Source organism: Trachypithecus francoisi, unplaced genomic scaffold (genome assembly GCF_009764315.1).
Source record: "Trachypithecus francoisi isolate TF-2019V2 unplaced genomic scaffold, Tfra_2.0 Contig01440, whole genome shotgun sequence".
Lineage (NCBI taxonomy): Eukaryota > Metazoa > Chordata > Mammalia > Primates > Cercopithecidae > Trachypithecus > Trachypithecus francoisi.
In genome coordinates this window covers 24,447,049-24,474,302 of record NW_022681431.1, presented here as the reverse complement: position 1 = coordinate 24,474,302, position 27,254 = coordinate 24,447,049, and the positions used below count along the sequence as shown (strand labels likewise).

General features: G+C 38.0%; 1 long non-coding RNA gene across 2 annotated transcripts in view; it reads right to left on the bottom strand.

Annotated features, from left to right (window-relative positions):
- LOC117092241 overlaps window positions 1–27,254 on the bottom strand; it is a 54,361-nt gene that overhangs the window by 10,252 nt on the left and 16,855 nt on the right. The window contains exon 3 of one of the 2 annotated variants that reach the window (XR_004440691.1): window positions 8,285–8,809. The exons of the other annotated variant lie outside the window; for it this stretch is intronic. This is a non-coding gene — a long non-coding RNA (uncharacterized LOC117092241). Of the gene's footprint in view, window positions 1–8,284; window positions 8,810–27,254 lie in introns of those variants that run through there. 2 annotated transcript variants of the gene reach the window in all.

Here is a 27,254-nt window from a genome sequence, read left to right as displayed (position 1 = left end):
GTATCAGCCAGCAACAACTGGCCATAAAAATGCACTAATGAAAGCTTCTAATACACATAAAACAAATAAATGCAGAATTATTATAAAGTCCTAGTATATGTAATACACCTCTGAATTGAAGTAAATCCCTTGATATATTAGGTGGATTTGATAACTTTGTCTTAAAATTTAGCAAGGTGTCTTCTAATTTTATCACAATGAGGAATAAAATATAAATTTAGCACTTTATATAAGATTGGGTATTTTTTATAGAAAGTAACTTTATCTTTTGCTTCCTAAATTTCCAAGTCTGTTTTGAAGTCAGATAAATTATCATTGTTTCCATACAGTATTCAAGGTTATGAGAATGTACACATATGTAACTACTTGAATTATAATTACTGTCTTCTTAAAGATTGGTTTTTGTGGACTTTAGACAATTCTGCAAATCATCTGGGATTTCTTTTTTTTTTTTCTGCTTGCACTGTCTGAGTAAAAATTTAAATGTCACCTCTCTGATGAAATGTTCTTGTCTATATACAACAATTTTGTGCTTTATAAAGCACCAATTAAGATGGTACGTTCAATGTGGTAAGGCCATTCTCTGATTAGGTTAATATATATTGAAGCTAAAATTAAAGGTCTTAAATTTTTCATATAAATATATATTTATGTAAAGGAATATTGAAATTATTAAACAAAGAAAGCTTATAACCAATTGAAAATTCATCTTGTAGTATTTGGTCAGATACTAACATAGCTAGTAAAAATCATCAATTACATATCATAGAATCTACTCTTCCCCTGATATACTCACATTCAAAAGCCTTCTAATACTTGTGTGTCTTTTTAAATTTATTTTTATTTTTATTTTTAGAGACAGGATTTCCATGTGTTGCCCAGGCTAGAGTACAGTGGCTTGATCATAGCTCACTGCAGTCTCAAACTCTGGGCTTGGGCTCAAGTGATCTTCCCACCTCAGCCTCCTGAGTAGCTGGGGTTACAGGTATGGGTTACACCATACCCAGCTAATTTTTAACTTTTTTGTAGAGATGATGTCTCATGATATTGCTAAAGCTGGTCTTGAACTCCTGGCCTCAAGCAACCCTCTCTTCTTGGCCTACCAAAATGCTGAGATTATAAGCATAAGACACCACTCCTGGCCTGTGTGTTTTTGATGATCTTTATCAAACTCAGAATTTTTTACTAAGGTATAATTTACATACACAAAATATGGAACATTTTGAAATGTATAGTTTGATAAATTTTGACAAATATATACAACTGTGTAATCATTACCACAATCAAGATGAAAATGTTGATGATTTCCAGATGGTTCCTTATGCCCCTTTGCAGTAATTCTCCTTACCACCCTGGTACTAGATAACCACTTATCAGTTGTTGTCACTGTAGGTTTGATCAGTCTTTTTAAAAATTTTATACACTTGGGTTTATAGCGTATGTAGCCTTTTGTGCCTGGCTTCTCTTGCGTGGCATAATGGTTTTGAGATTCATTTGCACTACATTTTGGGGCTATTTTGATTGAAGCTGCTATGGATATTTACATGCAAGTCTTTTGGTGGGCATGTATTTTTTATTTTTCTAGGAATGGGATACTGCATCCTAAGTTTATGATTAAATTTATGGAAAACTGCTAAACTCATTACCAAAATGATCATTTTTAAAAATAAAAGTTCCTCATTTCCAAAACAACTGAAGTTTCTTATAATTAATAGAGTAACTTATCCTAGGTTTATATGAAAATCTTTCCTTTCTGATTAAAAAATTTAATCAAAACAATAATCATTTCTTATCTTCAGGTATCTATAACTTATGACCATTTCTCAACATAACAATGGTTGTCTTCTGACAATTCATTTACATATATATTCAATTATGTATATATTCAATTACATATATATTCAATTTCTTAATAAAGGCCTATCATTTTTATACTTCTTTTTCCAAATTTAGGTCCCAAATTTAGGATAACAAAAACATTAAACTACCTTCTACAACTGAAGGATCACTTCCTCAAGGACCTCTGGGTGACCCCAGGATATACTCTCTCAACCCATAAAACAAACAGATGCTAAAAATAACTAGGATCCTATGTATTCACTATATATTTATACATTTTTAATTAAACTTTATTTTTTGAGTAGTTTTAAGTTCACAGAAAAATTGAGTGAAAAGTACACAGATTTCCCATATATCCCCTGCCCCAACACTTGCACAGCCTTCCCCATTATCAACATCCCTCACAACAATGGTGCATTTTTACAATTATGAATGTACTTGGATATATAATTATCATTCAAAGTCCGTCGTTGGCATTAGGGTTCACCCTTGGTGTTGCACGTTCTGCGGGTTTGGATAAGCGTGTAATGACATGCATCACCATTATGGCATCTTATAAAGTAGTTTCCCTGCTCTCAAAGTCCTCTGTGCTCTGCCTGTTTGTCTTCACTCTATTTTTAATTAACTCAACACTATATTGAAAGCTGTCCTATTTATCAAGATCAAAATATGGAAAGAGCTATCTAATCAAAAAGAGCAGCTCAATCTTACCTAGATTAATTATGTACAGGTAAAATGTTAATATGAATAAGTTTCAACCACTGTTTACCTTACATGATGGATAAAACCTACTTGGCTTCATGGGCAAAGATGGGCACAAGAATTTCAACAGATTGAATTCTAAGAAGTTTTATTCATAGGTTTGAAATGCCCTTATCAGTGGGTAACTATTTTAACACATACTTTTCTGGATGGGTTGGAGGGGCTGGGAAATGTTTTAATATCATTGCTTTTCATGATACGTTCTTCCCACCAGGATAATCACTGTGTAAAGCATAAAGTAGTTATGTGTTATATTCCAATAGGTGGTTCTGCTCTCCTTCATTTTAATATTGCTGGTTACTGTGATAAGTTAATCACAACTCTTTGGTCTTAGTATCAATAGGTGGTTCCTGGTTTTTCTACCACAGTTGCCTAAAGGGCTCTGCTACAAATTTCAGGTTGTAGGAGCCAAGAGGAAAGGTCTCATTGTCTCTCTGAAGATTTGCTGAAAAATCAATTTGCAAAAGACAGATTAGTTGGAAAAAAGGCATATAAATTTATTTAACATGTATACAAGGAAACCTTCAGAACGAAGACCCAAAGATGCAGGGGAAACTCCCTTTTTATGCTTAAAGTGAACAAAATATGGACAGCCATGTAGAAATATGATTGGACAAAAAGGGTGTGAGCTAATGCTGATAGACAGAGTGGGGACAAACAGCAAGTTCTGTCTGTCTAGATTCTTCTTGGTCTCTCTGGGCAGCACTCCTTCCTCCTGGGTGTGGGACAGGACTGTCTTGGAATGGGGGTCCTATGACCTACAGTCCATTCAGGGAGGTCAGATAATTTCTTCATGGTCAGTTTTTATACAGAAATGTGTGGGGAAAGTTAGAGTCATAGTTTTAGGTTTTATGACTGGCTTTGGAGAAAAGAAGTCCTGGTTTCTATAACCAACTTTGGGGAAGAGGGATTCCAGGTCCTATTGCTAGTCTTGGAGGAGAATGGAACTGAGAGACAGGAGAGCAGGGGAAAGTCAGAGAGAAAATTTTACTTCTGAGGCTGCTTCTGAGGCCTTCATTTTGGGGTATTGTTTTCTGGATCCCAACAAGGTCACAAACTGAATCTCATGGAAGAAAAATTTTAAAAACATGGTAACTTCTGCAAAACCATGTATTAAAGATACTCTTGATACTCAGAGTAGATCAGTGACTCGTGTGGCTTCAGGACAGGGCCATGGGCACATGATCCCTAGGATGAGCTAGCAATACAGATGTAGCAGCTCTGACTGCGTTTCTCCATCTGTTCGGTGCCTGCTGAGCTGCCCAACTTCCAACCTTTGGGTGCAGGTGGCACAGGCCGACAGGCTGCTTTCAAGAGTAGTATGGACACATTTACGGAATTGTTTCAACAACAGATTCCCCAACTCAATTTTAGTGCTACTCTTAATGCACCCTTGCTTCAGTCCCTCTAATCTGATTAAAGAAATGGCTGCTTGGGAAGGTGTCACCACCTATGTTTTGGGTGATCAGAAGATACACTGAAGGAATGAAGAGTATGGAAGGAGTCAAAAAAAAAAAAAAAAAACTTGCCTGAAATAAACATCAATCTTGTGTCAGCAATGCATTCAATGACAACCAGATGTGTCAACTTTTTTTGTCCTGGTAGATTATGCCCCTTGCTAACTGACAGAGTGGGCACAGAATTCACAGAACTGAGACCTGCTGCCTGGGATGCCAGAGCTTCCTCTTAACAGCTGTCACTCTGTAGTTACAGAAACAATGATAACTCTGCTTAGGAATCCATGGCCGTTTTCCTGGGCGGAGCTCTTCAGGTCCTTCAAGCTGGTCCCGACCTCGTTAATGTCTTTCCTGTCCCCACCAAGATTTTCTGAAGAAATTAAAATATACCTCGTTCTTTAACTTAGGAGATGAATCGTTTTTCACAGAGCTACACCATGTAGAAAGCAGCTGGGTGAAAAATGCTCTTTAACACTTCACCCAATAAACAAAAAGGGAAGGAGGTTTTTACCTGCTCAGACTTTGAGGAAAAGATTGTCCCATGTGGACCTCTGCAACAGAAGCCCTAAGTACAATTACACTCTGACCTTCTCAGATCCCTTTTCCACTTTTGTCCAAGTGGATTGTCAGTGTGTGTGTGTGTGTCTGGGGGGGTTTGCTTTTTTGTTTTCATTGTTTATTTTAGACAGTCTCCCTCTGTCACCCAGGCTAGAGTGCAGTGGTGTGATCTTGGCTCACTGTAGCCTCTGTGTCCCAAGTTCAAGTGATTCTCCTGCCTCAGCCTCCTGAGTAGCTCAGACTACAGGTGTGTGGCACCATGTCCAGCATTTTTTCTTTTTTTTTTTTTTAAGTAGAGGTGTGGTTTCATCGTGCTGTCCTGGGTTGTCTAGAACTCCTGAGCTCAGGCAATCTGCCCGCCTCAGCTTCCCAAAATGGTAGGATTATAGGCATGAGCCACCATGCCCGGATGGATTGTCAATGTGTTTTTATTCCCAGAAGATAGCAGGGACCTGCAATTTTTTGTTGGAGAGCTGCCCTTGACTATCAAAACCCACTTTATTTGCACATCTAGGGAGCTAAAGTGTTTAGCAATTTGTGTTCTCCACAGAGCAGTCCACCAGAGACTCCAAGTCCTCCGTGCCTGATCAGGATAATTCTGAGGTGTGACTTTCTTATCTCCAGAGCTCATTTGCAGGATCAAGTTATGCTGTGTGGGACTTCATCTGGTGCCTCTCACTTGCTTTGCTTCTTCCTGTCCTGGGGCCTTCCTTCCCCCACTCACCCATTTTTTCTTAGGAATACCTCATGATAAATCACTTTGAAGTTACTGTGACTACATCCTCCTCTCCCAGCCTCAACTTGGTGTTCACAGCGCCTCCTTCCAACGTTTAATCCATCAGGTTCTATGGTTCAAGGTCCACTTCTCACTATAAGAAGAAGAGGTTCAGTTTTTCTGACCTCTCCAATAACCACGAAGTCAGACACTTCAGGCTTCAGTTGTCTACTGAAGAAAGAGTTGCCGAAGTTTGGGTCCAGGTTTTGCCAACTTCAGATGATGAAGAATGAAATTTGGACCCAGGTATCGGGAGGTAGGTTCTTCCAAATCCAATCCAGTTGTTTCACCCGCTGGAGTTATTGGGGCCCGTGCCGGGGGTGGTGGAGAATGAACAGACACAAGAGACAAAGACAAACAGAGAACATGGCGGCCGCGCCTAGAGCCTCCGCCTCACTTTATTTATACTCCATAAATCCCACGTCAGCAAAAATAACACAATGCAAAACAAACTTTCTGCACCCAGATATAACCTTCTGCTTAGTTCCTTGTCTCTAAGTTCTTTCTTATTTTGTCTGCCTTCTTGGCGCCTACCAGAGTTCATTAAAAATTCAACTAGAGATACTGTCCTTGACTACTGGAGTTCATTGAAAGTGCAACTAGCTAGAGATACTGTCCTTGAGCCTTATCTATTCTTAGCATATTATTTTCAATGGCCCCTGCAGGAGTTTCGGTAGATGACTAAGTTACCCCAACAGCTCCCTGAAAATTACATCTCAGCACAGCAAACCTTTTCTTCCACTTTTAAATTTTGTTTTAATGGAAGAAGCACAGTCTACTTTTATATGAGAAAATAGTCGTTGTTTAAAACACATGTTTAATCTTGCTCCTGGAAAGAAAAAAGAAATCAAAAACATGGCATTATAGAACTAAGAATTATATAACTCTCACCAAAGCTTGGCTCATATTATATGAATCACCACTTTCACTGTGAATAGTTCTATTTCACCAATGGTGCCAGCTCCTTTTAAATTCTTTCTTTTGCCAAATCTCCCCTCTAATAGAAGACTCGGGCAAATGTAGAATCAACTCCACTTATCCTGAGTGTAAGAAGGAAACTCAGACAACATACTCCATTATGACCGTGCCTTGTAGATATGTGAGTTGCTTCATGGTTAAGAAAAAAGTCCTCTTCATGACATTATATCAAAAACATTAAATACCTTACTGTATAAATTGTTTAATGGCATATTGAAAGTATGACATAAACACACATTAAGTAGTACAGGATCTTGAGAAGCGTTTAACGTTTTCAGTACTTGAAGGAAGATGGTAAAGTAAGGATCAGTCTAAACATGGATTCTCAGGGCAGTGTTGTAATTTAGCTGGTGTGAGATTGGGTTGAAGCAGTATTGACCCTAAGGTTTAATCTGAAAGTTATAAAGTTTGCTTGTTTAATCCTGTCCTTGAAAACAATTTATTATATTATCAAAACCCCCTACTAGCTCCTAATATTGTTCACAGATAGCTCCCATTAAGATAATCCCATTAATTAAGGTTTTACTGTAATTTCCTAATTAGAATGCATCATCTGTTCTTAATGCCAGTAAGACAGGGACTGCTAGCTGCTAATATCTGTCTCCCCTTCATCATTAATACCACACCTACAACTGGGGGGAGCCAGTAATGAGCCTAGTTTTAAAATATTAATTTCTCAGCCTTTGTAGAAACTACACATGGCCAACGGACACAGTTCTGGCTCCAGGGATGTAAGTGAGAATCATTAGAAGTAACTCCCAAGAAAGCTTGGAGGGGGTGGGCTTAGCTGGTGGTGTCCCTTTGATCTTGATCCTTCCTTTCCTCATGCCTGGAATATGGACACAGGTCTGGAGTAGCCATTTTCAGCCATAAGTCCCGCAAGGGAAAGGATGGGGTGTGACTTTCTTATCTCCAGAGCTCATTTGCAGGATCGAGTTATGCTATGTGGGACTTAATCTGATGCTTCTCATTTGTTTTGCCTCTTCCTCTTCTGGGCCTCCCTTTCCCATTCACCTACCCGTTTTTTCTTAGGAATGCATTGTGATAAATCACTTTCCAGTTACTACGACAACATCCTCCTCTCCCAGAACCTGAGACGTCCGCAGAACCTCAGAGACTTCAGACGTAAGAGTTATGATTTGCTGATCTGGTGCTTGCTAACAAACACCTAACTGGTTTTGTGGAAAAAGTAAAACCCCAGTTTGTTTATATTACTTGTGTGTTTATGTGTTTGTTTTAATTTTGTCACAGTGGAACATAAATCCCCTGGTAAGGCGAGAAAACATTTGTCCAAATTTTGACCTGGGAACCCAGAGTCTAAACAATTACATATTCTTGCTTTATTTCTGTCCATTTTTTAGATATGCCATTGACTTCTCCATGTTTCACTTTATGTTACAAAGATGAGTAGACAGTGACATCAGCTCTGTTAAATTGAAAAAAAAAAAAAAGATTGCTACCTATGTGGTGTGATAGTAGAATCTTTAAACTCCTTGGGTGCACACACCCCAACACCCATCAGCAAACTGATTTCTATGTTTCATCAAACTATTCTGTTCAAATGCTATCATGGGGCCTGGCATGGTGGGAGAATAGCTTGAGACCAGGAATTCCAGACCAGCCTGGAGCAACATAGTGAGACTCCCGTCTCTACAAAATTATTAAAAAATTCACTAAGCATGGTGACATGTAGCTGGCTAATTTTTAGTCCTATAGTCCTAGCTACTTGAGAGGCTGAGACAGGAGGTTTACTTGAGTCCAGGAGTTTAAGGTGACAGTGAGCTATGATTGTGCCACTGCACTCTAGCCTGAGGGACAGAACAAGACCCTGTCTCAAGAAACAAACAAACAGAAAAAACAAGAAGATGCCATCAAGTAAGGAAAAGTAATAGGATTTTATTTATTAGGCATTATTCCTTTGTGTAAAAACAGCTTTGCTGGAGTTGTGTTTTGATGGTAAACGAGGGAAAGAACAGGGACCGACCGGGATCATTGATGTAAAGCAGGAGTTGGCAATTTTATTCTACTCTGTGCTGTACTTCCATCCAACGTGTGTCTTTATTTCTCATTTTTCACCAAACTCCGGATGCCAAAGCACGCGTTGATCAAGACCACCCATTTCCGCATCCTCTGTTCATCTTTGCATATGTTTGTGGGTGTTGCTGCCTACAACAATATCTGGTGTCTGGCAGTTGGGTGGCTTGCGTCCTCCAGGGTCAGATAAGGGCATATTTTTCCCACAGTTGTTGATAATGGGACCAAGGAAAGGCTAATTGTTGAAATTCCGTGAGTGTTCTTCCTGATGTGGAGGAGTTGGAGTGAATTATTTTGTGGACCCTGCACTCTGCAGGGGAGCCCCGGGTCCTCAAGGTGGGGAGTTTGATAAGCCGTCTGTTCTGAGGAGCTTGGATTAGTCCATCTGTTTCTGGTTTTCAGAAACCTGAGGTGAAGAAAATAAATAACAGAGAAAACAAAAATGAAAAATACCCCCAGTTCCTGAATTGCAGTAAGTCTGCTTGTTTTCCTAAATCGCTTGATTCTTCCAGATGAACTAGCTCCTGCTGGATTTCCTGGAGAGAGAGAGAGGAAAGCAGCATCCAGATTTAACTTTCCAGGATTTTTAAATCTCTCAGAAATACGGCCCATTATTGCATAAAAAGTGACATTTTCCATTATTTTGTCGAAGAAATAAGGATGTAAGGGTTATTATATAAGATTAATATATAAACTCCCTTTCTCCCTGTTATTTGCTTTGTAAAGGCCATTTATAAGTTTCCAGCCAAGGCCTATTTGCACTTCCTTTTTCCATAAGCAGGAGGATATAGCCAAGAAATCAGGTATTAAAGATGAGGTAATTATGGCCTCCAAATATCTAGAGTTAATTGTGGAGGAAGATTTGTACTCTTTGGCCTTGGTTCCACAAAGTAAAAGTAAGGCTGACCGATAGGTAGAAATTACAGGAAAGGAGATTTCAGAGCTTAGAGAATATTCCAATCTATCACTTAATAAGTTTTAAGTGAAACATCTTGGATGACAGTGGGAGTCCATATGTGTTGGAGAGCAAAGAGGAAATGGAGGCCGGGCACAGTGGCTCACATCTGTAATCCCAGCACTTTGGGAGGCCATGTCAGGAGGATCGCTTGATCCTAGTATTTTAAGACCAGTGTGGGCAACATAGTGACACCCCATCTCTACAAAAAAATAAAAACAATTTGTCAGGTGTGGTGGCACACACTTGTAGTCCCAGCTACTCAGGAGGCTGATGTTGGAGGATCTCTTGAGCTCAGGAGGTCAAGGCTGCAGTGAGCTGTGGTTGTATCACTGCATTCCAGCATGGGTAACAAAGCAAGACCTGTCTCAAATGAAAAAAGAAAAAAGGATTGATTCCAAGTCTTTGCTATTGTGAATAGTGCCGCAATAAACATACGTGTGCATGTGTCTTTGTAGTAGAGTAATTTATAATCCTTTGTGTATATACCCAGTAGTGGGATGGCTGGGTCATATGGTACATTTAGTTCTAGATCCTTGAGGAATCGCCAGACTGTTTTCCATAATGGTTGAACTAGTTTACAATCCCACCAACAGTGTAAAAGTGTTCCTATTTCTCCACATCCTCTCCAACACCTGTTGTTTCCTGACTTCTTAATGATTGCCATTCTAATCCATCTGTGACAGACTGGATTAAGAAAATGTGGCACATATACACCATGGAATACTATGCAGCCATCAAAAAGGATGAGTTTGCGTCCTTTGTAGAGACATGGATGCAGCTGGAAACCATCATTCTTAGCAAACTATCACAAGAAGAGAAAACCAAACACCGCATGTTCTCACTCATAGGTGGGAACTGAACAATGAGATCACTTGGACTCGGGAAGGGGAACATCACACACTGGGGCTATCATGGGGAGGGGGGAGGAGGGAGGGATTGCATTGGGGAGTTATACATGATATAAACGTCATGCACATGTACCCTAGAACTTAAAGTATAATATGGAAGGATAGGAGGTGAGTAGGGTTGCTGTATAGAAGGTGCTGACTGGCTTGCATGTTGTTCACTCACTCTACAAGTCATTGCAATTTGTTTTCTATTCTCAGGCATCTCTGAAACTAATATTTGCTTATGGTTAAGATGGTGTCTGTGTTTATAGGTATTTTCCACATGAGTCAAGGCTAAGGCAGATATTCAATTGATTGCTTCCTTTTCTTTTACTGGTAAAATAATTTTTTCAAGCTTACCTTTTCTCTGAGGGTGAGAATTTCAGCTTTGTTCAGGGGTCTCAGTTCTAGACCTCATTCTAGCAAACACCCAAGGCTCTGTCTTCTGTCTCCAGCCTGCCATTTACATTTGAGATTATAAATCCTCTGTATGGAATTTACACCCCACAGGTACCCTTGCATTGGAATTAGCTTCCACTCTGGTTTAAAGTCTCTCTGATTTGTAGAATGAGTTGACAAACTACCTCTTACATTCTATACTGGTTTTCTGTTGCTACTGTAACACATTACCATGAATTTAGTACATTAAAACTATGCAAGTTTATGCAATTTTATTATCTTACAGTTCTGGAGGTCAGAAATTTGACCAATGTCTACGTAGGCTAAAATGAAGGTGTCGGGAGGGCTGCGTCCCTTTCAGAAAGCCTTAGTGGAGAACCAGTTTCCTTGTCTTTTTCAGCTTCTAGATGTGTGTGGCTCCCTTTCTCCATTTCAAAGCCAGTAACATGGCACCCTGGAAGCACTTTCATGGTCACTCTTTCCTCTGACTCTGATCTCAGTTGGGAAAGGTTCTCCTCTTTTAAAGATTCATAATTAAATTGGGTGGCACACCTGGATAATCAAGATACTCTCCTCATCTCAAATCTTTAACCTTAATTACATCTGTAAAGTTCGTCTCTATATGTAAGGTAGCATATTCACACCCTCCTGGCATTAGGATGTGGACATGGCGCATAGGGGGAAGAGTGTATATATTCTGTCTACCACAGGTTTCTACTAATCCTACTATGGTTTGATATGCTTTTCTAGAAGGGTATGGGGTTTCAAGACATTTTACAGCTCTGTAAGCCAATCAACCACAAAAGAGCTTTAGCTCTTAGAACGTTATTATAGAAGGAAATTTTAGAGTACAGTGAGTTCATTTTGACTTTTCATATAATTGTCATATTTCTGTTTCTGTATTCATCTTCCCTTTAAAAAAGCCACTCCCTGGGTAGTCTAGATCTCCGTAGTAAATACCCTACTTGTAACTGTCTTGTCTAAGCAAATTTATGCATCTAAATTTATTTACCTTTCAATCTAATGTACATGTTCTGCATTTCTTAACTTTGAAAGAGCCTGTTTATTTTCCCTGGCATTTTAAAAAATTCTGGTATGCTGCATACAAAACCAATGCTTTGGCCAGATTTTTTAACGTATAAATTTAAGGGGTGCAAGTGCGGTTTTGTTACCTGGATATATTGTGTAGTGGTGAAGTCTGGACTTTTAGTGAATCCATCACCCAAATAATGCACATTGTATCCATTAAATAATTTAGGGTTCCTTATTCTCCACTTTGAGTCTCTGATGTTTGTCATTCTATACTTTATGTCCACGTGTACACATGCTTTAGCTCTTATAAGTGAGAACATGTGGTATTTGACTGTCGGTTTCTGCATCGTTTCACTCAGGATGATGGCCTCCAGTTCCATTCATGTTGTTGCAAAAGACACGATTTCATTCATTTTATGACTGAATAGTTTTCCATTGTGTAAATGTGCCATATTTTCTTTATCAAATCATCCTTTGATAGCCACTTAGCTTGATTCTGTATCTTTGCTATTGTGAACAGTGCTGTGAAAAACATACAAGTGCAGGCATTACTTTTTATATAATTTTTGGGAGGTAGATACACAGGAGTGGAATTCCTGAATAAAATGCTAGTTCTATTTTTAGTTACTTGAGAAACCTCCATTCTATTTTCCATAGCAGTTATACTAACTTACATTACTACCAACAATATATACGTTTCCCTTTTCTCTATATCCTTGCCAGTATCTGCTTGTTTGTTTGTTTGTTTTGACTTTTTAATAATGGCCATTCTGACTGGTATAAGATGATATCTCATAGTGATTTTAATTTGCATTTTTCTGATTATTAGTGATGTTGAACTTTTTTGATATATTTTTTGGCGATTGTCTTCTTTTGAAAAATAGATGTTCATGTCTTTTGCCACTTTTTAATGGGGCTACTTATGGGTTTTTAATGGTTGAGTTGTTTGAGTTCCATGTAAATTGCTGATATCAGTCCCCTGTTGGATGCATAGTCATGAATTCTTTGCCTAGACCCATGTCCAGAAGAGTTTTCTTCTAGTATTTTTATAGTTTAAGGTCTTACATTCAAGTCTTTAATCCATCTTGAGTTTATTTTTTACATGGTGAGAGATAAGTGTCCAGTTTTATTCTTCTGCATGTAGATATCCAATTTTTTCAGCACCACTTACTGAAAAGAGTGTCCTTCCCCAGTGTTTATTTTTATTGACTTTCCAAAAATCATTTGGCTTTAGATTTATGGCTTTATTTCTGAGTTCTTTATTCTGTTCTATTAGTCTATGTGTCTGTTTTTGTACCAGTACCATGATTTTTTGGTTACTATGGTCTTGTAGTATAATTTTAAATCAGGAAATGTGATACTTCCAGCTTTGTTCTTTTTCATATAGGATTTCTTTGGCTGTTTGCTCTCTCTTATGGTTTCGTATGACTTTTAGGATTTTTTTTCTAATTCTGTGAAACATGACATGGTATTTTGATAGAGATTGCACTGAATCTGTAGATTGCTTTGGGTGGTATGATCATTTTGACGATGTTAGTTCTGATTCATGAGCACGGGATATTTTTCCATTTGTTTGTATCCTCTACAATTGCTTTCATTGGTGTTTTGTATTTTCTCTTGTAGAGATTTTTCACTTCTTTGATTACATTTCTTCCTTGGTATTTCATTTTATTTTATTTTTGTTGTTATTGTAAGTGGGACTGCTTTATTGATTTAGTTCTTTGCTTGATAATTATTGGTATATAAAAACATTACCAATTTTTGTATGTTGAATTCATATCCTAAAACTTTACTAAATTCATTTTTCAAATCTAAGCGTTTTTTGGTAGAGTCTTTGATGTTTTCTGGATAGATATAAGATCACCTCATCAGTGAACAGATATAATTTGACTTCTTCTTTTCCAATTTGTATGCCTTTTATTTTTTTCCCTTATGTTTTGGCCAAAAATTATCTTCAGGTGGTTTCTAAATTTGAGAAGAAATATGTCAGGGAAAGGACACCACCAGTCTGGCTGTTGAAGAGACAAGAATTCTATTCTTCTCCTGCCACTAATGAAGTAGGGGACATTGAATTTATCATTTCATTTCATTGGATTTCAATGTTCTAATGGGTGAAAAGAAGGGATTGGACTAAACAACCTTAAAGGTCACTTCTACTCCAGAAGGAGGACTCACAGGGAATTCTAGATTCATTACTTTTTGCTTTGGAGAAATAATTCTTTATTTTGGAAGACTTAAACACAAGAAGATCTATTCTCAGCCTGAAATTTCCTCCCTCTGTTCCGGTACACATTTCTGTTTTGATAAGCACGTCATTTCCATCCTTTCAAGACGAGAGTTGAACAACCTTAAGGTTTTAAGGTCTTTTATGTTAGTTTCTACCTACTTTTCCACCTCAGCTCCCTGTCCTTCTACAAACACACTTGTTCTCCAGCCTCACTGAAATACTTAGAGGTTCCGAGGTACAGGGTCTCAAATCATTTTGGACAGTGGCAATGTTATCTGTAAGAAGCAGATCTTAAATGACTTCCCTGGCAACCAAAGTCAACCCAGAAGGGCAGAGCATAAAAAAAGGAGTTCTCAGAAACTCTCCATATGAGAGACTTTGTGGGGGTCAGAGGTATGACATTATATGGGTGGTAAGAAATAGATCCAATGAAGTTTGAGTTTTTACTGTAATAATAATTCTGGGGAACTTCAGGTTACTTTAATAACAGAACTGTCTACAAATCTAGGGCACAGCCCTAACTTGTATGAATTATACTGTATTAGACCTTAAACTATTTTGAATTTCTCTGTTTTGTTTCACTTCCCCACTTTCTGCCAACCCCCTAACACAGACAACTCACATTCTTAGGCATAACAAGGATTTAGAAATATACATCAAATAAGCCTTACTCATAGGATGGAATTACAAAGTAAATTTAATTTGCCCTTCAGTGTCCATTTAAATTTAGTCAAGAGGGCAACTCTCAATGAAAATATGTGTAATTTTATGATTTTTCTGGGTTTGCTCAGAAAATACAGATTCTGACATCTATATTTTCAAATCACAGTCACTCAGTCTTAAGACTTAGATTTTGGTTGTTTTACAAATTAGGCTGTCTACTCTCATAGGATAATTAACAATTCAATCCATTCGAAGGTGGGATTTTTCCCTTTTTCTCACTCTAAGGCCTGTATCCGGCAGAAAGCCTGTAGCCAGGGAAGGAAGATAAGAACAGAATCTTCTGTCTGTCTCACATTCTGTCACACTCACTAGCTGCTATGTTCCACTAGTGCTAAAATAGATAAGGGGGTGGGAGGAGCCAGGACTTGAGTTTTAGATTTTCCAGGCAGACACTGGGCACCATGAACTACTAAGTTCTCTGAGAAGTCTGAGTTGAAGGCCTTATGTGCTAACTTGAGTGAGAGAAAGAACTTTTTTCCCCTCCTCATGTGGGGTAAGTAGACAACAATAAACCCCCAGCTACCTCCAAATACTCTTCCCCATTTCCTTCTTTTGATGTAGGGTGTAGACCCTTTGTACACCTGCATGTTGGTAATAGATTTCAGAATCATTGAAGTATTCTCTGCTACCTGCAACTTTCCAGTTCTACAGTGGGGTCTGTCTTGCAACTCACTATGATACCTGACCTTTTCACCTAAGGGTCAAAAATGAAACACCCATTTTCATAGTCTGTTGAAGAACATAAGAGAAAGTTTGTAGAGAAGGAAGCCACTGGTGATGGTAGGTTTCAGTCTGCGGACTTACCATGTCACCCAAGGATAGAAGTCCCTTAATCCTTTGAAGACCATTTCTTGACCAAATGTAATGCTTACTTTTGCACCCCTCCAGTCCTTCTCTCCTTTGTTCACTGTTATCTGCCTATGCATCTAAATTGAATTCTTAACTATTGTTGTTGCTCCAGCCAACTGTATCTATTTAATTCAAGATAAAGTTTAGTTTGAGAACAAATGGACAGAAAGTCCCAAAGTACCCATTACTGGGCAGTGTAGGGGACCCCTGAGTGTTGGAGGCACAAGACCTGCGCCTGTTCCAAACAACCTCGGGAATTTGCTCTCTGTTTCCTGGGATCTCACTAATTTGAGACTTTTATAGTGGCAATAAAGAGCCTAAAACTACCTCATAAGCCTCTCTGTCAGACAGCAAATCCCTTAGCACTTCTTCTAATTAACTTCTAACCTGCCGGCCATGGGGATTTTTTTCTCCTTTAACTGCTAATGAAATCTAGAATCTCAAAGTCTCCCCTGATTTTACTAGAGCTTTTCTAGTCATTAATTATGGGCTCTGTGTTTTTCTTGCTCACTTCGACTTTATAAGGTGCACCACTGTAGAAACTTACCTTTTTTATTATTATTATTATTTAGAATCAACTCTTAATTTCCTCCCAGATTTCATTTGCTTGCCTCTGCAGGATCAATAGAAACTTAGGAACAACAATAACAACAGCAATATCCACATAGGTGAAAATGGGTAAAGGTATTTTGGACTATGGGACACATTGAAAAGTAAATTTGCGAATATAATATCTCATTTTTAGAGAAATCATAGCCTAAGCTTGGAGTAAAGAAAGTTCAATGAAGTGAAAGGAACAGAATAACAATGCATTCAAATTAGCAGAAGATACATAGCTCATTGAATACATCACTTATTTATTCACTTGTTCATTTATTTAACCAGTATTACTTAGCTATCTTTTATGTGCCAGGCACTGTCTAGATGCTGAGGAGGCAGAATTGAACATTCCCTTGTGGAAGATACTGCTTTAATGGAGATCTCAAGCTCTCTTCATGAATGATTACATAGGACTCCAGAGGTCAGTTACATGATGTTCAGTAAAATTGCCTTACCAACTAGACTAAACCTGTTATGGGTTCTTGACCCATTATCTTTGGAAAAGTTAAAGAGAATTTCTTACCTCTGTATATGTCACATAGGCATTTCTCTGCTTTAGACATGTTATTTCTGTATTTCCCTATTAGAAGAAAGGTTATATGGTAAAAGGCATATTGATAAATGATGAAATACATTTTTTTTCTTTTTTTTATTTGTTTTTTTAATTATACTTTAAGTTCTAGGGTACATGTGCTTAACGTGCAGGTATGTATACTTGTGCCATGTTGGTGTGCTGCACCCATCAACTCGTCAGCACCCATCAATTCGTCATTTATATCAGGTATAACTCCCAGTGCAATCCCTCCCCCCTCCCCCCTCCCCATGATAGGCCCCTATGTGTGATGTTCCCTTCCTGAGTCCAAGTGATCTCATTGTTCAGTTCCCACCTATGAGTGAGAACATGCGGTGTTTGGTTTTCTGTTCTTGTGATAGTTTGCTAAGAATGATGGTCTCCAGCTGCATCCGTGTCCCTACAAAGGACGCAAACTCATCCTTTTTTATGGCTGCACAATATTCCATGGTGTATATGTGCCACATTTTCTTAATCCAATCTGTCACAGATGGACATTTGGGTTGATTCCAAGTCTTTGCCACTGTGAATAGTGCCGCAATAAACATACGTGTGCATGTGTCTTTATAACAGCAGGATTTATAATCCTTTGGGTATATACCCAGTAATGGGATGGCTGGGTCATATGGGACATCTAGTTCTAGATCCTTGAGGAATCGCCATACTGTTTTCCATAATGGTTGAACTAGTTTACAATCCCACCAACAGTGTAAAAGTGTTCCTATTTCTCCACATCCTCTCCAGCACCTGTTGTTTCCTGACTTTTTAATGATTGCCATTCTAACTGGTGTGAGATGGTATCTCATTGTGGTTTTGATTTGCATTTCTCTGATGGCCAGTGATGATGAGCATTTTTTCATGTGTCTGTTGGCTGTATGAATGTCTTCTTCTGAGAAATGTCTGTTCATATCCTTTGCCCACTTTTTGATGGGGTTGTTTGTTTTTTTCTTGTAAATTGTTTGAGTTCTTTGTAGGTTCTGGATATTAGCCCTTTGTCAGATGAGTAGATTGCAAAAATTTTCTCCCATTCTGTAGGTTGCTTGTTCACTCTGATGGTAGTTTCTTTTGCTGTGCAGAAGCTCTTTAGTTTAATTAGATCCCATTTGTCAATTTTGGCTTTTGCTGCTGTTGCTTTTGGTGTTTTAGACATTAAGTCCTTGCCCATGCCTATGTCGTGAATGGTACTACCTAGGTTTTCTTCTAGGGTTTTTATGGTATTAGGTCTAACATTTAAGTCTCTAATCCATCTTGAATTAATTTTCGTATAATGAGTAAGCAAAGAAGGATCCAGTTTCAGTTTTCTGCTTATGGCTAGCCAATTTTCCCAGCACCATTTATTAAATAGGGAATCCTTTCCCCATTTCTTGTTCCTCTCAGGTTTGTCAAAGATCAGATGGCTGTAGATGTGTGGTATTATTTCTGAGGACTCTGTTCTGTTCCATTGGTCTATATCTCTGTTTTGGTACCAGTACCATGCTGTTTTGATTACTGTAGCCTTGTAGTATAGTTTGAAGTCAGGTAGCATGATGCCTCCAGCTTTATTCTTTTGACTTAGGATTGTCTTGGGAATGCGGGCTCTTTTTTGGTTCCATATGAACTTTAAAGCAGTTTTTTCCAATTCTGTGAAGAAACTCATTGGTAGCTTGATGGGGATGGCATTGAATCTATAAATAACCTTGGGCAGTATGGCCATTTTCACGATATTGATTCTTCCTATCCATGAGCATGGCATGTTCTTCCATTTGTTTGTGTCCTCTTTTATTTCACTGAGCAGTGGTTTGTAGTTCTCCTTGAAGAGGTCCTTTACTACCCTTGTAAGTTGGATTCCTAGGTATTTTATTCTCTTTGAAGCAATTGTGAATGGAAGTTCATTCCTGATTTGGCTCTCTCCTTGTCTGTTACTGGTGTATAAGAATGCTTGTGATTTTTGCACATTAATTTTGTATCCTGAGACTTTGCTGAAGTTGCTTATCAGCTTAAGGAGATTTTGGGCTGAGACAATGGGGTTTTCTCAATATACAATTATGTCATCTGCAAAGAGGGACAATTTGACTTCTTCTTTTCCTAACTGAATACCCTTGATTTCTTTCTCTTGCCTGATTGCCCTAGCCAGAAGTTCCAACACTATGTTGAATAGGAGTGGTGAGAGAGGGCATCCCTGTCTTGTGCCAGTTTTCAAAGGGAATTTTTCCAGTTTTTGCCCATTCAGTATGATACTGGCTGTGGGTTTGTCATAAATAGCTCTTATTATTTTGAGGTACGTTCCATCAATACCGAATTTATTGAGCGTTTTTAGCATGAAGGGCTGTTGAATTTTGTCAAAAGCCTTTTCTGCATCTATTGAGATAATCATATGGTTCTTGTCTTTGGTTCTGTTTATATGCTGGATTACGTTTATTGATTTGCAAATGTTGAACCAGCCTTGCATCCCAGGGATGAACCCCACTTGATCATGGTGGATAAGCTTTTTGATGTGCTGCTGAATCCGGTTTGCCAGTATTTTATTGAGGATTTTTGCATCGATGTTCATCAGGGATATTGGTCTAAAATTTTCTTTTTTTGTTGTGTCTCTGCCAGGCTTTGGTATCAGGATGATGTTGGCCTCATAAAAAGAGTTAGGGAGGATTCCCTCTTTTTCTATTGATTGGAATAGTTTCGGAACGAATGGTACCAGCTCCTCCTTGTACCTCTGGTAGAATTCAGCTGTGAATCCATCTGGTCCTGGACTTTTTTTCGTTGGTAGGCTATTAATTATTGCCTCAATTTCAGAGCCTCCTATTGGTAGGCTATTAATTATTGCCTCAATTTCAGAGTCTATTCAGGGATTCAACTTCTTCCTGGTTTAGTCTTGGAAGAGTGTAAGTGTCCAGGAAATTATCCATTTCTTCTAGATTTTCTAGTTGATTTGCATAGAGGTCTTTATAGTATTCTCTGATGGTAGTTTGTATTTCTGTGGGGTCGGTGGTGATATCCCCTTTATCATTTAAGCGGACCTAATAGACATCTATAGAACTCTCCACCCCAAATCAACAGAATATACATTCTTCTCAGCACCACATCACACTTATTCCAAAATTGACCACATAATTGGAAGTAAAGCACTCCTTAGCAAATGTAAAAGAACAGAAATTATAACAAACTGTCTTTCAGACCACAGTGCAATCAAACTAGAACTCAGGACTAAGAAACTCAATCAAAACTGCTCAACTACATGGAAACTGAACAACCTGCTCCTGAATGACTACTGGGTACATAACGAAATGAAGGCAGAAATAAAGATGTTCTTTGAAACCAATGAGAACAAAGATACAACATACCAGAATCTCTGGGACACATTTAAAGCAGTGTGTAGAGGGAAATTTATAGCACTAAATGCCCACAAAAGAAAGCTGGAAAGATCTAAAATTGACACCCTAACATCACAATTAAAAGAACTGGAGAACAAGAGCAAACACATTCAAAAGCTAGCAGAAGGCAAGAAATAACTAAGATCAGAGCAGAACTGAAGGAGATAGAGACACAAAAAACCCTCCAAAAAATCAATGAATCCAGGAGTTGGTTTTTTGAAAACATCAACAAAATTGACAGACCACTAGCAAGACTAATAAAGAAGAAAAGAGAGAAGAATCAAATAGACGCAATAAAAAATACATTTATTTTTTAAATGTGTAAACTATATCTTAATTTCTAAAAAAATTTTTTTCTGCAGTAGGACTATTAATAATAATAAAACTAAAATTTTTTTTAAAAATTGCACCAAATATAAACTCAAATCACCGTTTAGTAGCTTAATTCATTCCCAGATGCTTTAATCCTAGCCAAGTGTATGAATTGCCCAAGGAATTTAAAAAATAACAAAGCCCAGACTTTATCCATGAAAACTCTGATGCTGTAAGTATAAGGTGAGGCTCAATAATGAGAGTTTTTATTTTTTAATTCCATAAATAATTATGATGGGGCTTCAGAAGCAAGAGCCATTGAACTCCCTAAAACTAAAAGTGGTTCTGTTCATTACATATGCAACAAGTAGCTCAAATTTACACAACTACTTTTTTCTGCTTTCTACTGATAGTGAACTGTTATCTTATAGGACTTTTTTTTGGTCAAAAATAAAGATGTTTTGGTAAATCCCCCACAGCAAAAAATTTCATTAGTTATTAATAGTTTAGATGCTTAGGTTGTTGGAGATGAAAGTCCTTTATAATACTGTCAGATTTTGGCGGCCAGAAAAGGCACATGCCAACCATGCTTGAATATTCTGTCTCTCAACAACTATTACATTTACCTTAATGTTCTAAGACATTAAAATTATCTGCCCTCAGAAAAGGGACTCTAAGAATAGCTCATCATCTTATGCTGTCTTTGACAATATCCTGATATGTGCATTTGACTTCTAATGTCCTTTGAGGTATGCAGAAGAAATGTGGGTGGGGGAAGGGGAGCAGGGGATAAAAAATAGCATTTCCAATTAGAATGACTGACCAATGTACTTTGTTTTTTCCAATTTACTTTTGATTGCTATGGTTATTATTTTATATTTTTAGAATTTGGCTGTGTTCTAAGATTCAGGGAGTTTGACATTTTTAGATTGCTTATCCAAGATCAAGCCCTCTATCTCTCCCTTTAATGATGCCAGATGTTCATTACTTCAATTGTGTTGGTATCTTTGGGTGAGGCAAGTAAGTGGGTCAGGGACATGACATTTCCTTTTATGTATAAGACAGAAAAATGATTCATTAAAGTGTAATTATTTAAAAGGGAGATGAGAAAAGAATTCCATCCAGCAAGATCACTGCAAGGTATTTTTAGCCACAGGGCTTGTAAATTTACTCACCTGGTTTGTCCTCATCTTCCTATGAGTGGTGTGGGGCTTATCAGTGGCATTTTAAAGACAAAGTGTAATACTTCCCAAAAACTTAAAAGTATGACTCATACACATATTATATGAGCATACTTCAAAGATTATATTTAATTCATTAGTTAATATAGTTAAAAGAAAAACTTTGGCCAAATTAAATTTAAAAGAGTTTAATTGAGCAAAGAACTGATTTGCAAACCAGGCAGTCTCCTGAGCCAGAGTACGCTCAGTGACTCTAGCAGCCATGTTGGGGGGAAAGATTTATGGACAGAAAAGGGAAAGTGACGAAACAAATGTGAGATACAGCTGGATTGGTTATAGCTTGGCGTTTGCCTTATTTGAACATGGTTTGAACATTTGGCCACATTCGATCAGCCAAAACTCAATGATTGGCACAAGAGTAGGCTATAGCCTGTTTACGCCTCTGGTTGTTACCGTTTACAATGTACAGAAAAACCTAGGCTTAACTTAAAATATGTAAGGAGACAGCTTTAGGCTAAACTTGACTTAACATGAGAAAAACCACTAAGATGGTAAGTCTGGTTCAAAGGGCATTTTGAGAAATTGGGTTTTTATGGACATTTTGAAACAACATTAGAGCAAGAAAGATAGGATAAAGCAAGCCCAACTAGGGTTCCACAGGCAACCCTGCCTGGGCATCATCCTTTCTCCCTAATGGAAACTATTCACATTTCTACTGGACCAAAATCTGTAAGTTAACATATATTGTATTAACATATATTGTATTTTTACTCAGTAGAAAACAGTGAGTCAAACCAACAGTATTCCCCTGGTATAAATGATCTTTGGTTGATACTGTTAAATAGTGCCTCAGTGTAAGATTGAAAGAAGATACTGCAAATCCTTTTACCTAATTCTTGTATTTTAAATCATTTTTCATATTACAGTTAAGTGGTAGTGACAATTTCAAAGCAGCATGCTCTGAGATAGCTCTGAGGATAACTTCCAGGCAATAGAAATGAGTTCATTTGTCTCTTTTCTAATGTCATTCCTGTGTGTGTGTATATTGCACAAATGTATGCATGAAACATAGTCTGGTGTTGCATAGGCAATGTGACAAACTTTTAAATCTCCTTGGAACAATAAATTGGCTTCTCAGGAAACAAACTACCCATGTCCTTAGAACCAGTCTTATTAATTTTCTGTTTCTGCTATCCTCTTCATCTCAGCCCACTCTACATTTCCTATCCTGGAGAAGTAGCAAACATTCTAATCAGATCAAAATTTTTCCTTGGTACTAATTCATGGAATGCATTTCATTGTCCTTCACAAGAGACTTGTACACAGGTGCTCAAAAATCTAGAAAATAAGAAATGGATTTTCCCAGATGCATATCAAGGGAAGGGGCTATTTTTAAGATTCGCATTTTTCTTTTTAAGATAAATTTAAGTTCCTTTTATTGATACTGGTTACATTCTCTACTTGGGTTTCTGAAACATAAAAATAGTAAACCTAGCTTTCATATTTTCCATCATCTTGAGGAAGACAGTATTGAAATTGACTATGCCATTTGCCATTGTGTCTCTTTGCTTTCATCTTGAAAGTTTCTTGAGAGAGAGGTCCTTAAAGATATACCTTGTGCTAAAGGATCCACAGGGACATCAGGATCACCTCTACTAAGTGCAAATGTGATTAAGTTTTGGAAACATTTTGAAGAGAGCTAACAGGCTTAGAATTTATTTTTTACTAGAGAATATTCAAAATGAGATCCAAACCTTTTGGAATTGGGTCAGACCTGATTCTTAATACTGCCAGGCTGTGGGCATGTTATAACATCTTACAGTGGCATTGTAATTTTCTCCAATTTGCTAACAAAGACTAATTATCCAAATAATTCAACCTGACTATCTGCTGTTGACCACTGCAAATCTCCCTGCTGTTCCTCAAAGCTCTGTTTGTTCCCCGTTTCTTCTCTTGTTTTAAACCCCTCACTGTTCCGAGTGCCTTTTATTTAAAGAGAAATTGGATACCTACTGTGTAAATTTCTGCAGGGAGTCCTTTAATGTAGACTGTTGCAATTTTCTCCAGGAATATGCTAATAATTACAACGGCTAGGGATTTGAACTTTGTTATCTACAGAGAAGGAACTATGTGAGAAAAAGAGAAAAAATAATAACTCTAACTCTCCAACACTGAAAAGAAAAGAAAAAAGAAAAAATAAATGAAGGGGAGAGAAAAACAAAGTATTTGTTAAAGTACCTGCTGAAAGTAGACAGATGGATAGAAGTGGCAACTGCAGACACTGTCTTTGTGCAGGCTATTGGGAACAGCCATGCACGAAGAGAGAATCATGATCTTTGGTACCACAGGCAGCAGGCTGAGTTCTGACCTTCATAGTCATGGCAACAGAACATCCCGTTGTGCTCATGGGGTGTAGAAATGGGACCCCCTTGAGTCCTCTGTCACCTCTGTCAGAGGTATGAGTGTCTGCTTGGCAACTTTACAATCCTGAATTGCTTGTTACAGTTGGCTTAAGGGAACTCTGGTTTGTGTTTCTTATTTTTGTTTAAAAGACAACTTTTAAAGATAAATGCATAGCTGTACTTCAGAGAAGAGTTTCAAGGAAATAAATATGGTTATCTTAGAACCCAATTTACAATGAAGTGATGTTGCATTCCCGCAGAGTTTGTTCAAAAGCACAGTCCTATCCTGAGGTTACTTTCCAAGTGGATTGTTTAAGATGACCTGTTATGTTGCATAGGCTGTCCTCAAACTCTGGGTCTTAAGTAATCCTACCACCTCAGCCTCCCAAAATGCTAGAATTATAGGCATGAGCCACTGCACCCAGCCAGTAATTGAAATATTATCAATAACAGTCAACTAACATTTATTGCTAAAATTTATTGACACACACATATGTATGTGTGTATATATATATATAAGGTCTATATATGCTCTATGCACTTTGCATCTATTATCTCATTATTTGCTTTTACTTTACCAATGAGGAAACACAGAAAGTTTAAGACTCCTCCCCAAATTCACATAGCTAGTAATTAGTAGAGTCAGGGTTTAAATAGAGGCTATCTGACTCTAAGTCAGATCTGACTAGTATCTGAGTTCTTAATCACTCCACTTCAATCTACTATGCTTTTACAACATAATTTAAAAATAGATACAAGATTTCTATGCTATGAAATAGCAAAATGCTTATAAGCTGCATCACTGTTTAGATAGAACAACTGCTAACCTTCACTCCTTGCTGAGCTCCCAGTATGTGTCAGACACTCTACTGGGCATTGTGCATATATTACCTCCATTCCTCATCACAAACTTGCAGTGAAAGAAATATTATCCCCACTTTGTACATCAATAAATGAAGCATGGAGATTTTTTAAAACTTGCTTAAGCCAAAGGCTGAGCTGCAGAATGAGCTCAAGTGTGCATCTATTTTTCCATGCCTCTCTACTAGTTTTCACAAGTTGTTTGCAAAGTGTAGCTTCAGTTTTACCAAAAATGACCAGGGACAAAAATCTGTCTTCCTAGTCCCTGACTTTACTTTTAAGAAATAATAGACCATCCTGGCTAACATGGTGAAACCCTGTCTCTACTAAAAAATACAGAAAACTAGCTGGGCGAGGTGGCGGGCGCCTGTAGTCCCAGCTACTCGGAAGGCTGAGGCAGGAGAATGGCATAAACCCGGGAGGCGGAGCTTGCAGTGAGCTGAGATCCGGCCACTGCACTCCAGCCTGAGTGACAGAGCAAGACTCCGTCTCAAAAAAAAAAAAAAAAAAAGAAATAATAATAACATCCTAAGCCCCCTGACCAACTGAATGGACCTCCTCTTGGCCAAGGGGATACCAGAGGAACCTTGAAAACTGAGATCTCAGCCATGATAGGACAGGAAGTGGGACAGGCTTTGTTATACCCCCTTTCTCACTAACCATGATTAGGCTTACTTCGCTAAGAACTCAACAGAAACCAACCCTTTCTTTTTATCCCTTGTTTTTATTTTATTCTATTTCATTTGATACAGGGTCTCTCTCTGTCACCTAGGCTGGAGTGCAGTGGTGTTATCACAGGTCACTGCAGCCCCAGCCTCCCAGGCTCAAGTGATCCTCCTGCCTCAGCCTCCTGAGTAGCTGGGACTACTACAGGCACGTACCACCACAACTGGCAAATTTTATTTAATGTTTTAAATTTTTTGTAGAGAGGGGGGTCTCCTTATATTGCCAAGGCTGTTTTTGAACTCCTGGGCTCCAGTGATTCTCCCACTTAGGCCTCCCAAAGAGCCGGGATTACAGAAGTGAGCCACCATGCCCGGCCCAGACCTTTCAAAAGACTCCACCCCTAGTATCAACCAACCACCTGATGCTGTCCCTTGGTTTTTGTGTAATAAGTGACCACTGACCTCAGAGAGGTTCTGGTCAGTCTACAGAGAATGCGCAATAAGGGTTTCTGTGTTCTCTGCTTCACCTTTTGACGTCAGAGGGCTGAAAATTTTACCCTCAGCTCAGATCACGGGTATGCGTCCGATGAAGGGGAATGAAGCTCAGTTGCACACACATGTATGTGGTTCTCCTCTCATAAATATTCATGACTTCTCCCATAGCTTATTGCATATGTGTATGTGGCCATTCTGTTCAGCATAAATTCCTGTTCCTTTTGCCCTTCCCTTGAAGTGTCTGTTTCTGACTTCTGACCAGAGGCTGTGCTTCCCAGCCTGTGAGAATGGCCATCCTGGAGACTGCAATCCTTCATGAAAACAAAGCTCTGCTTTACAATTTATAAACCTCATCATTCTTCAGATGACACTTTCCTACTAAAGTTGTTAATGAGACAGAAGTATTGTCTCTAGAAAACTTAAATGAAAATATACAATTTACATGAGGAGACATGGATGACAGTCTATCTTTCTAATTTTGATTACCTTCGTTGGTTGATTAACTTGATTTTTATTCTTTAATAATTGAAGAATGAAAAATGAATGAAGGAATGAGTGAATGGTTGAGCAAGTGAAGCAATCTAACATCTACTGAATGTCGAGTCAGCAATAGGCACTGTGTAAAGTGATCTCATATTCTGCTTTTACGTCCTTTCCACACAAGACCTGCAATTAGGTGCCTATTTGTATTATTACTATGTTAAGGATGAGGAATCATAGGTTAAGTGAATTGCTCAGTTTCCACTACTGAATGAGACAGCTGAAAATAGAGCTCAAGGAACTTTGATTCCAAAGTTCAAGCTGTTCCACCCATATGTTTCAATTTCTCTTTTTAATTTAAGAAAGTGTTTAGATACAAAAGAGTATTTTGGAAAACTCTGCCAGAAACAAAGAACAGCTATGTAAAAATCACCCAAATATTTATGCTTCAGTATGATAAAATATTGCCTTAATCCTTATTTTCCATTTTTTTATTTTTTTCACTCTATAGTGACAAATTATAGTTGTATATATTTAAGGCATGCAAAATGATGTTATGATTTTTGAATACAATGTAGAATGATTAAATCAAGGTAAATTATCTATCCATAATCTCAAGTATTTGACATTTTTGTGATGAGAATACTAAGATTTATTCTTTTAGTGATATTAAAATGTACAATACTCAATTATTAGCTATTAATACCGTGCCATGCAATAGATCTCAAAAAATGAAATAAAATCAATAAAACTTACTCCTCCTATCTAACGGAGGCTTTGTACCCTTTGACTGTCATCTCCCCATTCTATCCAGTCCCCCAGCTTGGGGTAACCACAATTCCACTCTCTACTTCTTGAGTTC